The sequence below is a fragment of the Chelonia mydas genome, chromosome 1 (assembly GCF_015237465.2).
Source record: "Chelonia mydas isolate rCheMyd1 chromosome 1, rCheMyd1.pri.v2, whole genome shotgun sequence".
Lineage (NCBI taxonomy): Eukaryota > Metazoa > Chordata > Testudines > Cheloniidae > Chelonia > Chelonia mydas.
The window spans coordinates 43,905,767-43,919,023 of record NC_057849.1 but is presented as its reverse complement, the minus strand read 5'-3'; the positions used below and the strand labels follow the sequence as shown (position 1 = coordinate 43,919,023).

At 40.5% G+C, this 13,257-nt stretch overlaps 1 protein-coding gene and 1 long non-coding RNA gene across 2 annotated transcripts in view; one reads left to right on the top strand and one right to left on the bottom strand.

Annotated features, from left to right (window-relative positions):
* Positions 1-13,257, top strand: part of ATP8A2 (ATPase phospholipid transporting 8A2) — a 652,386-nt gene that overhangs the window by 12,156 nt on the left and 626,973 nt on the right. The window lies entirely within an intron of this gene.
* LOC122463178 lies at positions 5,820-9,233 on the bottom strand. Its single transcript, XR_006286282.1, has 3 exons — positions 9,007-9,233; positions 7,181-7,188; positions 5,820-5,830 (listed from the first exon to the last, which is right to left on the bottom strand). It is a non-coding gene; the product is annotated as an uncharacterized LOC122463178 (long non-coding RNA).

The following is a 13,257-nucleotide window of genomic DNA, read 5'->3' as shown; positions in this document are numbered from 1 at the left end:
TCACTTTTTTTGGTAAAACTATGTTTGGAGTTTTCAGCCAGTCCTGTTCTCAGCCTTCTCCATACTGTGCCCCCCATGTCATTACAGAAAAATATTTCAGGACACCGCCTCTTACTCAGCCATCAACAAAGGGAGGGTCGTCCCCGTCCCCTGTACTTCTGTGAAAAACCCAGGGCATCGTGACACCCCCCCCCCCCCCGCCCAAGGTTGAGAACCCAGGCTTTATTTGAATCAGTAAATGTTGCCCCAGCAAGATTTTTTTTTTTTTTAAATAATGAGATCTAGTGTTTAGTTCAGGGGAATAGATGACAGGAAGCAAGTGTTCTTTTGAAGTCAGTGGCAGATCTGCCAAATGCAGCCCACCCTATCCTAAAATGTGGCTTGGGGTTTCAACTACAGGTTGAAGACAAAGCTGATCGAATACAGCTTTTATTGTTGAGGAACTCAAACAACAATATATTACTGTTAATTTCTCAGGGAAGAAGGAAACAATCATACAACATCTTTTTAAAATTCAGTGTACCTATGTATGCTACTTAGATGAGGCCTCTGGCTCCTAAGAAGTTTCCTAGGTGGCCCTTGGTGTTGAAGTGTAGTAGCCCCTGCCTTCAGCAATAATAACAGCTACAGCCAGAAGAAATGAGAAAAGAAAGTAGAGGTATAGCTTATGATGGATTGCTTGGACAGCTACTGAGAACAGTCTGAACACCATCAAATCATGATTGATTCAACAGCAAAAAAGCTTGTGGATTATTTTTATATTTCCATTCCTTCCCCTGCCTCCCCTCCTTCATGTACTATGTGTTCAAAAGTTTTTTTATTTTTTTTTATTTTTTTTTAAAGCCCAGTTGTCAGGACATGGAAACCATTGGATCAGGATGTCACTGTGAAGTGGAGGTGAATGGGACCTTACCTCCCAAAGCAGAGTGGGGATTAATCCGTGATGTTTAAGACACTGGGTCAGATCCTTGGCCGGTGCTACCTGAGCATAGCTCCATTGACTTCAATGATCCTATGCTGATTTACACTAGCTGAGGATCTGCCCCACTGGATCTGGCTCTCATTTACATTTGTGTAAATCAGGATTAGTTCCACTGAAGTCAGTGTAAAACTGGTGTAAGGGAGACGAGAATAAATCCCTGTAACTCTGTAGAAAAAATTGACCTGTGCAACTCTGCTTTTAAATTCCTAATCTATCGAATGCAGCTTGTTAGAGAATAATGGCTTTACTCATTCACTTTCCCTCAAATGGTAGGAGTGTTCAGGTTTTATCTCCTGCTAACTCAGTGTTCATCTACTCATTCACCTCAACCCCTCTGAAGGCACATAAATCCTATATAGTGTGCAACTGACCCCTCTAATGGTTCAGGCCTGGATCTTATGTACAAAGAGCATTTGAAACAAAAGCTATAGTGGTATTGTGTTTGTGTTCAAAGACTCCACCCCAAATCAATGCCACCTTGTGATAACTGTAAAATACACGCAGTTTAGTATTATTATTTAGGAGGAGTAACAAAGGAGAGACAGAATACCAAATACAGGTTTCAGAGTAGCAGCCGTGTTAGTCTGTATTTGCAAAAAGAACAGGAGGACTTGTGGCACCTTAGAGACTAACAAATTTATTTGAGCATAAGCTTCTGATGAAGTGAGCTGCAGCTCACGAAATCGTATGCTCAAATAAATTTGTTAGTCTCTAAGGTGCCACAAGTCCTCCTTTTCTTAATACCAAATACAGTTACCATCATAGTTCTGAAGTGCAGATGTAGAGCCTTATGCATGATTACATAGGCATAAATCAGGTCTTACTCCAAGAGTTGTAAGGGGGTGAAGATTGTTGTGTTGTATAATCACAGCCCCTGCCTGGCATATGTCCTAGAAAAGAGCAACACATTTTCTTCTTGAAGACTATGGAAGGCAGCTATAATTTAGCGTATCTGAAGAACTGGTCCAGGCTGACAAAAGAACATTTGTACATCCCTGCCGGGTGTACTTCACTCAGTCCAAGGGCAAACAGGCAGTCCTCATCTTTTCTGTTTTTGATAATGACAGTGTGCGCAGAAGGAAGCACAACATGCTGCTGTCTGGAATGCTCCAGCTGACACTCTGAAACACAAGCAGGCTTGGGGTATAGGCAGGTTTCTAAATTTTATGATATACCTGATGATCAATGACCAGAAATGGGAGAGTTTCTTATGCCTCCTCAGGTCCTGCAATCCTGCTAATGTCTATCTGATTATTATTGAGAGCTCCTCTGCCATAATTCTTAGTACACATTGCCCACCTAATTCTCTAGCTAATGCATTCAACAGCTAAGTGCAGAGGAGGTTCTCAGTACATAGATCTCCCCTGCCCTGTATGGAAGTGGTGCCAGTTGCCTCTCTGGCACCATATCTTCTTCCTGACACCCTACAGAAGAACAGGAGGGCTTTTTAGTTTCAAGATCTCCACAGGGAGTGTGGGAGTCTGAGGGGTCACCCTATATTGTCTCCCCCACTTGCCCTACAGAGGAAGAGGTACTGCCCAGGCTGGATTATTCTCCTCATAGACATCTCAGTGCTGTGAACTGCCTGCGCCTTGTAAATGGGGAGATCCTGCTGGGATTCATGGCCAGGGGAGACCCATGTAACACAGCTTCTTTAGAGCAGAGCTATTAGGAAGCTGAGGGGAGTTACTGGAGGTCCTGAAGCCCATATAGAGGTCCCCATGGAGGTTTCTTCCTCCCTCATGCTTCTCTGGGAGGAGGTGCACTGGGCCAGTATTTTGTATATCTCATGAAGTCAATTCAGCTTAGTGCCAGTCAGTTTTATAAAGAGAGAGGGAAATGGAAAAGCTAAAACCATCTTATATTCCAAAAATATTAAAGTGTCCATATGCTCAGCCTCCACAATGGTCCCTCAGCATGGGACCTTAATCAGATTTACTCAGGTAAAACTGGCTTTGGTGGGAGTTTGAGTAAGGACCCAGGATTTGGGTCCATAGCAGGATAAAGCAATTAACATTTTGGACTTGTATTTTAGATCATGATCTCAACAGTGCTAAACTATCCACTATCAAAAAACAAAAACAAATGTAAGCTCCTAGGAGAATACGATTCTGCTGTCTTGAGCACTGCGCAGGGTTTATGTGGCATTTTGGCCAGGCTGTTTAGTTAAAGTATTTTTTGGAAGGATAGCAAAAAAGAATTACAATAAAAATGGAACAGAATTAGAATATCAGCAACAATAAATCTGACATGAGGAAGATTTGGCAAATACAATGCAACTTTGTGCTGGGTAGAAGACAGCACATGGCTTAACTCGCCCCCAAGAAACAACTGCACGCTCCTTGTACTGCTGCCCTAGCAGTTAGTCGGCCAGATCCTCACTCCTTTGGCCTCTTAGTGTCTTGGTTTCTGTGGTGCAAAGGGGCCAGAAAGCGGTGGATTTCCTTATGCAGGGGAACCCTGATAGGTGAAGAGTTGGAATAGCCAGCTCTATACCTGTTTCTTACATGGCACTGGTGTAGGAGGTCAGGGGGGCCAGGAGAGAGCAAGGCAGGGGTTGGAGGGAGTGTGGCCAGAGTGCACTTCGCTCTGGTAATCCCTGGCCCACAGAACAGCTCCTAGGGGCTGTCCAAACCAACATGGGTTAGAGCAGCTCTGAGGTCAGAAAGCAGCACTGCACTATAATCTCATGTTGTCCCCCTCCAGATTTTCTCAGACACTAAGGCTAAGTTCTTCTTTCACACCTTATGCATTATGGCTGATTTCTGATTGATTGTTCTAACTGAAGAATTTAGCTATGTGGGCCAGATTGCAATCTCACCTTCACTGGTGTAAATCCTGAGTTTCTCCACTGAAGCCAGTGGGTTTACTTTGATTTACACCACTGTTTTTGAGAATAGAATGTGGTCCAGTGTCTTTAAATTCCTACAACCCATTTAATAGTCTCACATCTCACACAAAAGTACATTAATTATCCTTTTAGATACAGTATATACCCAATGAACGGCTACTCTACTGTTGAACCTGGAAACATACATGGCCTGCTCCTCAGAGCCTCTCTTGAGAGGTGCCGAATACTCCCCACTCCCATTCCTTTCAGCACTTTGCCAGATCTCTACTTCACTCTCCTGAAAGGTCCAGAAGAACTTTGACATACTTACACTCTTGTGCTGTATAGCTCACAGGTGTAGTTTTGTCCCACATGGCACCGAGAGGTGCAAGTTACATCTCCTGGGCAAATTCAGCCTGGGAGATGGGGGTTAGGGTGAGGGGGTGTTACTGGAGCCCATGCTCCCATTGGTTTCCTTGTTGAGGAGCAACTTTAAGCTGTGATAGGAGGAACCTTCTTGATGGAGGCTGCTCAGGAGATGCCCTGAATTAACAAACCTCCAAGCTGCCCCAACTTCAGCCATACTCAGTCAGCATTGCCAACCTTTGGGACTATGCTGGCCTCTGTGGTGCCCAGTAGAAAGGGTGTTGCTGCCATTTTGAACCATCACAACCTTCCTTGATGCAGTTTCTGTCAGGGCCTGTCCCAAATGGAGACCAGAATGAGAGCAGTTAACTTATTTTCAATTGTGACGAGAGTTGGTGCATGCATGCAGTGATAAAAGGTTAATGCTGCAAGCCATGGGTCACAATAACTGCTGAATCACAGAAAGTAAAGAAGATGGTGACAGGCTAGTTTCTATAACCTTTTTTTATAGGTAGTATGGGCTACAGAAAATGAGCTGTTTAATTGTTATCACAGCTTTGATACTGGTTTGCAGTGGCTCTAGGCAGGTCACTTCATTTCTCTGCCTCAGTTTCCCCTCTGTAATATGGGAATAATAATACATAGTTACAGGCTTCACAGGGGTGCTCTGAGGATTAGTTAGTTAATGCCTGTTCAGTGCTGTGGCTATGGAAAGCTCTTAAGCCTAATTTTTCTCTCTGTGACACTACTGTAACTCCATTGACTTCAGTGGAGCTACACCCGATTTGTATCAGTGTTAAGTGAGAGGTGACTCAGGCCCATTGTGGATATTCTGGAGTGGTGAGGTGGGCAGAAGTGACCTTTCTTCTAATCCTTGGATTTGTTAATAAATTAACTGCGAGGAGTCTTCCTTAAGAAGCTTGGTGATGCTTCAGCCATGAGCCAAAAATAGAATTGGATTAGTAGGAGAGAACAGAACATGGGAAGTAAATAATCAGGAATAAAGTCAAAGGAGAGGCGGGGGCTGAGGGAGACAATCTGGAAAGGTTTGCCTAATAGGCAAAAAATAAAAAAGGAATAGAACAGGTGAAGCTGTAGATTGAAAGAGTTTGTTTATTGTCTACCTGTGAAATGGAAAATGGATTGGCACAGAGGACGGTACAAAGGGATCAAAGAGTAAAAAGCCAATTAAGGGATCAAGGACCAAGCTCTGAAATATGAGAGATAATTATAGGCAGTTCAGAAGGATTAGAGAGAGTTACAAAGAAATTATTGGGGTAGGGTGGGGGGGGGGGAAGGATGAGAGCAAAATACAATAAAATTAGGAACAATGAGAGTAAAAAGAAAATAAATAAAATATGAGTGACCTGTTTAAGAGAACAGCCCAGAGAACACAAGTATCCGTGGAGGTGAACATGTCATGTTTCAACTGTTTGGCAGAAGATGTGTCTAGAAAAATGGGGGCAGATCCTCTGCTGATCTAAGTTGTCATAGTTCCATTGAAGTTAATAGGCCAGTTGAGGATTGGCTCTCTGGTGTATAGCCTGAGAGGGGACCATGGGAGTAATAATTATAAAAGGAGAAAAGAGGAGCAGGATGGGTTTCGAGGCATCACTGTTTTAAACCTGCTCAAATTGTACTGCACTTCAGATCTATCTGCTAGAGACTTGAATTTCAGTGTGGCGTGTTATTTTAAAACTTTTATAGTATCTTCCTTCTAACAATCTTCACGCATTTTACTAACATGAATGAGCTAAACCTCACAATAATCCATCAGGCAGCCATCATTAACTCCATTTTAGAGAGGGAGAAAGTGAGGCAGAAAAAAGTGAAGTGACTTGTTGAAGGTCACCCAGGGAGTTGGTGGCAGAGTCAGGAATAAATACTAGGCATCCTGACTTCCTGTGCAGTACCTTAAACAAAAGAGCATCTGTCAACCTATGACTGGACACTTCCTTGGAAGAGCACAATACGGTCTAGGGAAAAAATTCTGTCAATATGGAGTGAAGGGGAATTGTTTAGGGCTATCGGAAACACATACATGAGGTTGTATAATTCTATTTCTTATTAAAAGGAGGATGCTATAAAATGGGTTTGTTTAGTCTGGAAAAGAGAAGATGGTGAGGGGACATTATAACGGTTTTCAAGTACATAAAAGGTTGTTACAAGGAGGAAGGAGAAGAATTGTTAACCTCTGAGGATAGGACAAGAAGCAATGTGCTTAAATTGCAGCAAGGGAGGTTTAGGTTGGACATTAGGAAAAAAATTCCTAACTGTCAGGGTGGTTAAGCATTGGAATAAATTGCCTAGGGAGATTGTAGAATCTCCATCATTGGAGATTTTTAAGAGCAGGTTAGACAAACACCTGTCAGGAATGGTCTATATAATACTTAGTCCTGCCATGAGTGCAAGGGACTGGACTAGATGACCTCTCGAGCTCGCTTCCAGTCCTATGATTCTATTATTGGCATTAATTATATTACCCTCCTTTAATTCTTTAATAAAGTCCTGTATTAGCCGCTCCATTATCTTGCCTGGGATTGATGTCAGGTTGACAGGCCTATAAGTACTCGGCTTACCCTATTTACATTTTATTAATATTGGCACAACATTAGCTTTCTTCCAGCCTTCTGGAACTTCCCTGATGTTACAGGGCTTATTGGTGCAGTGAGCTCCTCATCCAGCTCTTTTAAAACTCTTGGACTTGCTATCTGGACTTGCTGATTTAAAAATGTCTAACTTCAGTAGCTGCTAAGCTGATAATTTAACATGCTTCCAAGATACTAGTGGAATGAAAAGAGTGTTACCATCATCATCATGATAATCATCATAGGATATTTATTTGAGCATAAGCTTTCATGAGCTACAGCTCACTTCATCGGATGCATTCGATGAAGTGAGCTGTAGCTCACGAAAGGTAATGCTCAAATAAATTTCTTAGTCTCTAAGGTGCCACAAGTACTCCTTTTCTTTTTGCGGATACAGACTTACACATCTGCTACTCTGAAACCTATCATAGGATATAACTCTGTCACCTGTTTCCCCTCCCCCCAAATTCAGAACAGAAATATTTATTGAATACTTCTGTCTTTTCTGCATTATTATTAATGATTCTACCATTTCCATCTAGTAATGGTCCAATACCATCGTCAGGATTCTTTTTGTTCCTAGTATCCTAAAAACCCTCCTTCTTATTGTCCTTAACTCTGCTAGTCATAGATTTCTACTTGTGTCCCTTCACTTCCCTTATCAATTTTCTACAATTCCTAGCTTTGATTTATATTCATGACAATCAACTTTCTCTTTCTTCCATTTGTTATGTACTATTATTATTTTTTTTTTTAGAGCTGCCTTCACTTCCCCTCTAAACCAAATTTGTTTTTTAACCAATATCATCTTCTTCTTCAAGCGTGGCTTTTTGGGCATCTAGTAAAGAATTCTTAAATAATTCCCTATTATCATTTACATTTTTCTGATTAAATTCTTCCTCCCAGCTAATTTGGCTCATAATTGTTTTCAGCTTTGTGAAATTGACCCACCTTGGTCACATGATTGGCTTTGTTGATCACATGATAGAATCATAGGGTTAAAACTTGAAGGACTGCAAGAGTCATCTAGTGTTTTCACTGGTATGAGGATGGGCATACAGAAACTGTAACAAAGATGGGGAAGGTGTCATTAAATCTGTGGACCTTTGAGAGGATGACAAGGAGGGGGCAGTTTGTGGGGTGAGGAAATGCCAGGCTGACAGGATTAGGGAATTTTTGAACATTTTAAATGTTTTTTTTTCTTGGCCACTCTAGAGAGACTTGCCTGAGACACTTCCATTCTTCCCAATTGATTTGGCTAAAAAATACTACCTTTACTGTGTAATAGATTGCTAGGAGAAGTATCAGATGGTGGCAGTGAAGCTAGAACTGCCACCTGACAGATCTTTTCAGGGTCAATCTGTGTTGTAAAAAATTGTTGCTAGGTTCCTGCTCCTGGAGTCATGTGACATCAGAATTTCAGTTTTCATTAAAAAAATTCTCTCAATTAGGGCTGTCAAGCGATTAAAAAAATTAATAGCAATTAACCGTGCGATTAATTGCACTGTTAAACAATAATAGAATACCATGTGTTTGAATATTTTTGGATCTTTTCTACATTTTCAAATATATTGATTTCAATTACAACACAGAATGCAAAATGTATAGTGCTCACTTTATATTTATTTTTGATTACAAGTATTTGCACTGTAAAAAAACAAGAGAAATAGTATTTTCCAATTCACCTAATACAAGTACTGCAGTGCAATTTCTTTATCATAAAAATTGAACTTACAAATGTAGAATTATGTACAAAAAACCTGCATTCAAAAATAAAGCAATGTAAAATTTTAGAGCCTGCAAGTCCACTCAGTCCTACTTTTTGTTCAGCCAAATGCTCAGACAAACAAGTTTGTTTACATTTGCAGGAGATAATGCTGCCTGCTTCTTGTTTACAATGTCACCAGAAAGTGAGAACAGGCATTCTCATGGCACTGTTGTAGCCAGTGTCGCAAGATATTTACGTGCCGGATGCGCTAAAGATTCATATATCCCTTCATGCTTCGACCACCATTCCAGAGGACATGCGTCCATGCTGATGATGGTTCTGCTCGATAACAATCCAAAGCAGTGTGGACCAACGCATGTTCATTTTTATTATCTGAGTCAGATGCTACCAGGAGAAGGTTGATTTTCTTTTTTGGTGGTTCGGATTCTGTAGTTTCTGCATCGGAGTGTTGCTCTTTTAAGACTTCTGAAAGCAAGCTCCAAACCTCATCCCTCTTAGATTTTGATTAAACCTTGAGTCGAGTGCTGTAGCTACCTTTAGAAATCTCACACTGGTACCTTCTTTGTGTTTTGTCAAATCGGCAATGAGTGTTCTTAAAATGAAAAACATGCTGGGTCATAATCTGAGACTGCTAGAACAGGAAATATATGGCAGAATGTAGGTAAAACAGAGCAGGGGACATACAATTCTCCGCCAAGGAGTTCAGTCAGAAATTTAATTAATGCTCCTTATTTTTTTAATGAGCATCGTCAGCATGGAAGCATGTCTTCTGGAATGGTGGCCGAAGCATGAAGGGGCATATGAATATTTAGCATATCTGGCACGTAAATACCTTGCAATGCTGGCTACAAAAGTGCCATGCAAATGCCTGTTCTCACTTTCAGGTGACATTGTAAATAAGAAGCGGGCAGCATTATCTCCCTTAAATGTAAACAAACTTGTTTATCTTAGTGATTGGCTGAACAAGAAGTAGGACTGAGTGGACTTGTAGACTCTGAAGTTTTACATTGTTTTGTTTTTGAGTGCAGTCATGTAACAAAAAAAAATCTACATTTGTAAGTTGTACTTTCACTACAAAGAGATTGCACTGCAGTACTTGTATGAGGTGAATAGAAAAATACTATTTCTTTTGTTTATCATTACAGTGCAAATATTTGTAAGCAAAAATACTATACACTTCGATTTCAATTACAACACAGAATACAATATATATGCAAATGTAGAAAAACATCCAAAATATTTAATACATTTCAATTGGTGTTCTGTTATTTAACAGTGCAATTAAAACTGTGATTAATCGGGATTAATTTTTTTGAGTTAATCGCGTGCATTAACTGTGATTAATCAACAGCCCTACTCTCAATGCATTTCTATCCTGCATGGATGCAAAGAAAAGCTTGAAAACAAGATGCAAGCATAAATGATGCCTCTTTGAGTCTGCCAACAGCCTGAAACAATAGCTTCCAGAGGACTGAACTGCCCCACGTATCTTAACTCTGAAATTTGTTGCCACTTCAGTGAGGGATGAGTCCATGGGGATACCATGTTAGGTGTGCTTAGGGCCCCAAATTGACTTAATTCAGCTGTGAGTGCAGCTCTGCCCAATGGGGATAGGGCCCTGGAAAGCAGCAATGTTGGTTGCTAAAATGCAGTTATTATAAACTAATGCCTTCTGTTGTGTGTATTATTTTGGACTATGATGAGCATACCTGCAACCTGAAGTTAATGCCTCTTATGATATAGGAGTGACATCTCCTGAGCAGTGTGTATGAAAGAAATGTAAAGTAAAGATGCAAGGTCCTGGTATCCATATTATGAATAAGACATTTTGCTGAGGAGAAAACACTCCTCTAATAATGGACAGTTCCTTCATGAAGAAAACTGACCTTGCCAACCAATCGGGATCCTCCAGCTTTCTGAGAGCTTCTTGGAATGATGCTCTGATTTGCAGAATCCTAGATTCTCATTGGCTGGTGGGGAAGTAATGACTTTTTATTGATCACGCTCATCATATGTAGCCTGTGCTGCATTGCCCCAAAGGCAGAAGCAATTCTATCTAGGAGTTTCATTAGTAAAATCATGGTTTTTCCTCCAAGATTACCTACTGAACAAATGGCTGGTTTAATCTGACTTTGTAACAAAACCAATAAAGTAGATAAATAACAAGGCAGCCCAATTTGGTTAGTTAACAGCGTAATGTTAGTATTACATTTGGTTTTCTTGCTGCATTTGATCTTTCTCCATTTCCTCCTCTTGTCAATTCATATGTTCATTACATTGTGAAAATGCCTAATAATGTCAGGTCCTGACAGAGTAAGGTCATGTAGAGCAGGTGTGCTCTGTAAATAATTAACCAGCAAGGCACGTGTGTTTCTCATATGCCTAACCAGTGGCAGATGAGAAGATTCCTTCTGCAGCTTTACTGAAATGTTGAAGGATGCATAAAGCCACATTGTTATCTCACTCAGATGAGAATCTGGACTTCAGTCAAATTACTCCAGATTTACACTGCTGTAACTGAGTTTAGGGTCTGGCCCTTAGTCTGTGGGAACACTGATAATTAACAATCACCACAATGTAGCTGTGACAGATTTAATAGTGTCTATGATTTTTGCCCAGCTCAGCCCTTTCTCTGTGTATCTGTCATATTTTTGTGTGGGGCCTGATACTGTATTTCTTGAATACAGAAAACTCCATTTGAAGTTAGGTGTGTGTGTATATACACCAAATCTCCACAGTTTGGGAACTTGTGAAGAATACGGGATTAGGCCTTTGTGTGTGTGTGTGTGTGTGTGTGTCTTCTTCAGGAATTACAGTATTTTGGGAGCCTTAGTCTAGTATGCAGGCTTTATAATAAAGAATAGAAACATTGCCGGAAAGCATTGTTAGAAAGGAGAACTGTCGCTAAGTGGTACAATACTAATTCTTTTTAGCGGGTTATCCAGCATTAGTAGACAGCCTATGCTAAAATTTATTTCTCACTTATTGGATAAAAGTCCTGTATTGGCTAGCTAGTGACCTCTTCCTGTTGGCCCTTGGAGACGAGTTAAGTGCTGGTGCCACAGGGCTTGGGGTCCTCTATTCTGTATTGTCCATTAGAGAGCAAACTTACGTGACATGTCATTGATCCTGCATAGATTTTGCTATCTTAAATGTTCGTTTTCTTTACAGAAATCTTAAGATCTTTGTCTTTAAAATGAAATAATCAACCAAATCCTCTTGGAAACATTAGTTTTGTACTAGTACTGTCACTATTAGGTTAATACAATACATCAGTAAAAACACAAAATGCTGTAATGGCCACAGACCACTTAAAATAACCCAACCAGAGGGATTTTAACATTATTAATATTTATGAGTTGTCTATATTATGTCTCCTTTCCTTCCCTTTTAGTGTCTCAGGGAGTAAAGAGAATTTATTTATTGGTAATTTTTCATCTTTTGTGGAAAATTGCTCCTTTTGAAATACTAATATATTGATGTAGATGAAAATGAAAAGGCTTTTCCACATTAAAATAATAAATTACCTCATTTTAGGAGACAAAAGCATTGATAAGTGAACTGCACCCAGAATTCCTATTTAAGGGCCCAATTTTCCTCTCTCTTTTACCCCTGCAACTCCTGTGAACTCACTGGAGTTGCAGCAATGCAACTGAAGATAGACTTTGGCCCATAAGGGTGGTGCGGTATTTTATGGTCCAGAAAACTGGAGCACAAATGTACCCAGTACTGTCATCCCCAAGCACTCAGAAATCACGAGTCAAGTCCCCAAAATAAGATAGGCTTAAAAATCATGAGATTTAAAGTTTTGGGCTTTGTTTGCTTCCAGGTTTTGAAGCATTTAGAGTTCACATTTTTAAGCTTTTCTTCTTCTCAGTGAGGGCTCAGCAGCTGGGGTTTTAAATAAAACACCAAATATCTTGGGATTCATGATAAAGTTGTGAGAGTTGGCAGCATAGTGTTATGCTTGGGGCCAAATCCCACTCTCCCTTATACCCATGCAACCCCAGACAATGAAAATACAGGGCTAAAAATCAGTAGAGTCCTTTGGACATAAGTGAGGCCAGAATTGCGCCATGTGTTCTAAATTGTGCAGATGGGGGCCAGGTTAGTTGGGGATGAGGACAAGGTATTCAGATTCCTTTAGCCATGCCAGTCAAATCCTGCAAATATCTGAGGGCTTGTCTCCACTTATCGGGGAATCAATGCGCAGCGATCGAACCATCGGGGGTCGATTTAATGGGTCTTGCAACTGACGATCACTCTCCTGTCAATTCCGGTATTCCTCCGGAACGAGAAGCATAAGGTAAGTCAACGGGAGAGTTTCTCCCTTTGACCCAGCACGGTGTAGACACCGCAGTAAGTTGACCTGAGCTACGTCGAGTTCGGCTACATTATTCACGTAGCTGGAGTTGCGTAACTTACGTCGACTTAACCCTGTAGTGTAGACCTGTCCTGAATCTCACTGTTAAAAATACTAACAATGGGCTTGATTCTACATTTCTTTGACAGAGAAAATTCCCATTGAAGGCTGTTCTGGGTATGTGAAGAATGCAGGATTGGGCTCCATGATATAACTGACTTGTTGCCAAGTTTGGTCTTGTCACCAAGGATTGTGGACATGGTTTTTCTCTTCTGTAAGACAAAGGTTAAAAAAAACACAGGTCAAAGCCCCAAACAGGTGTTTCTAACATCAAATTGATGTTTGTGATTTTTTTTGCTTCAAATTTCTTAATTATTAATTGTTTTTATTTATTATTTT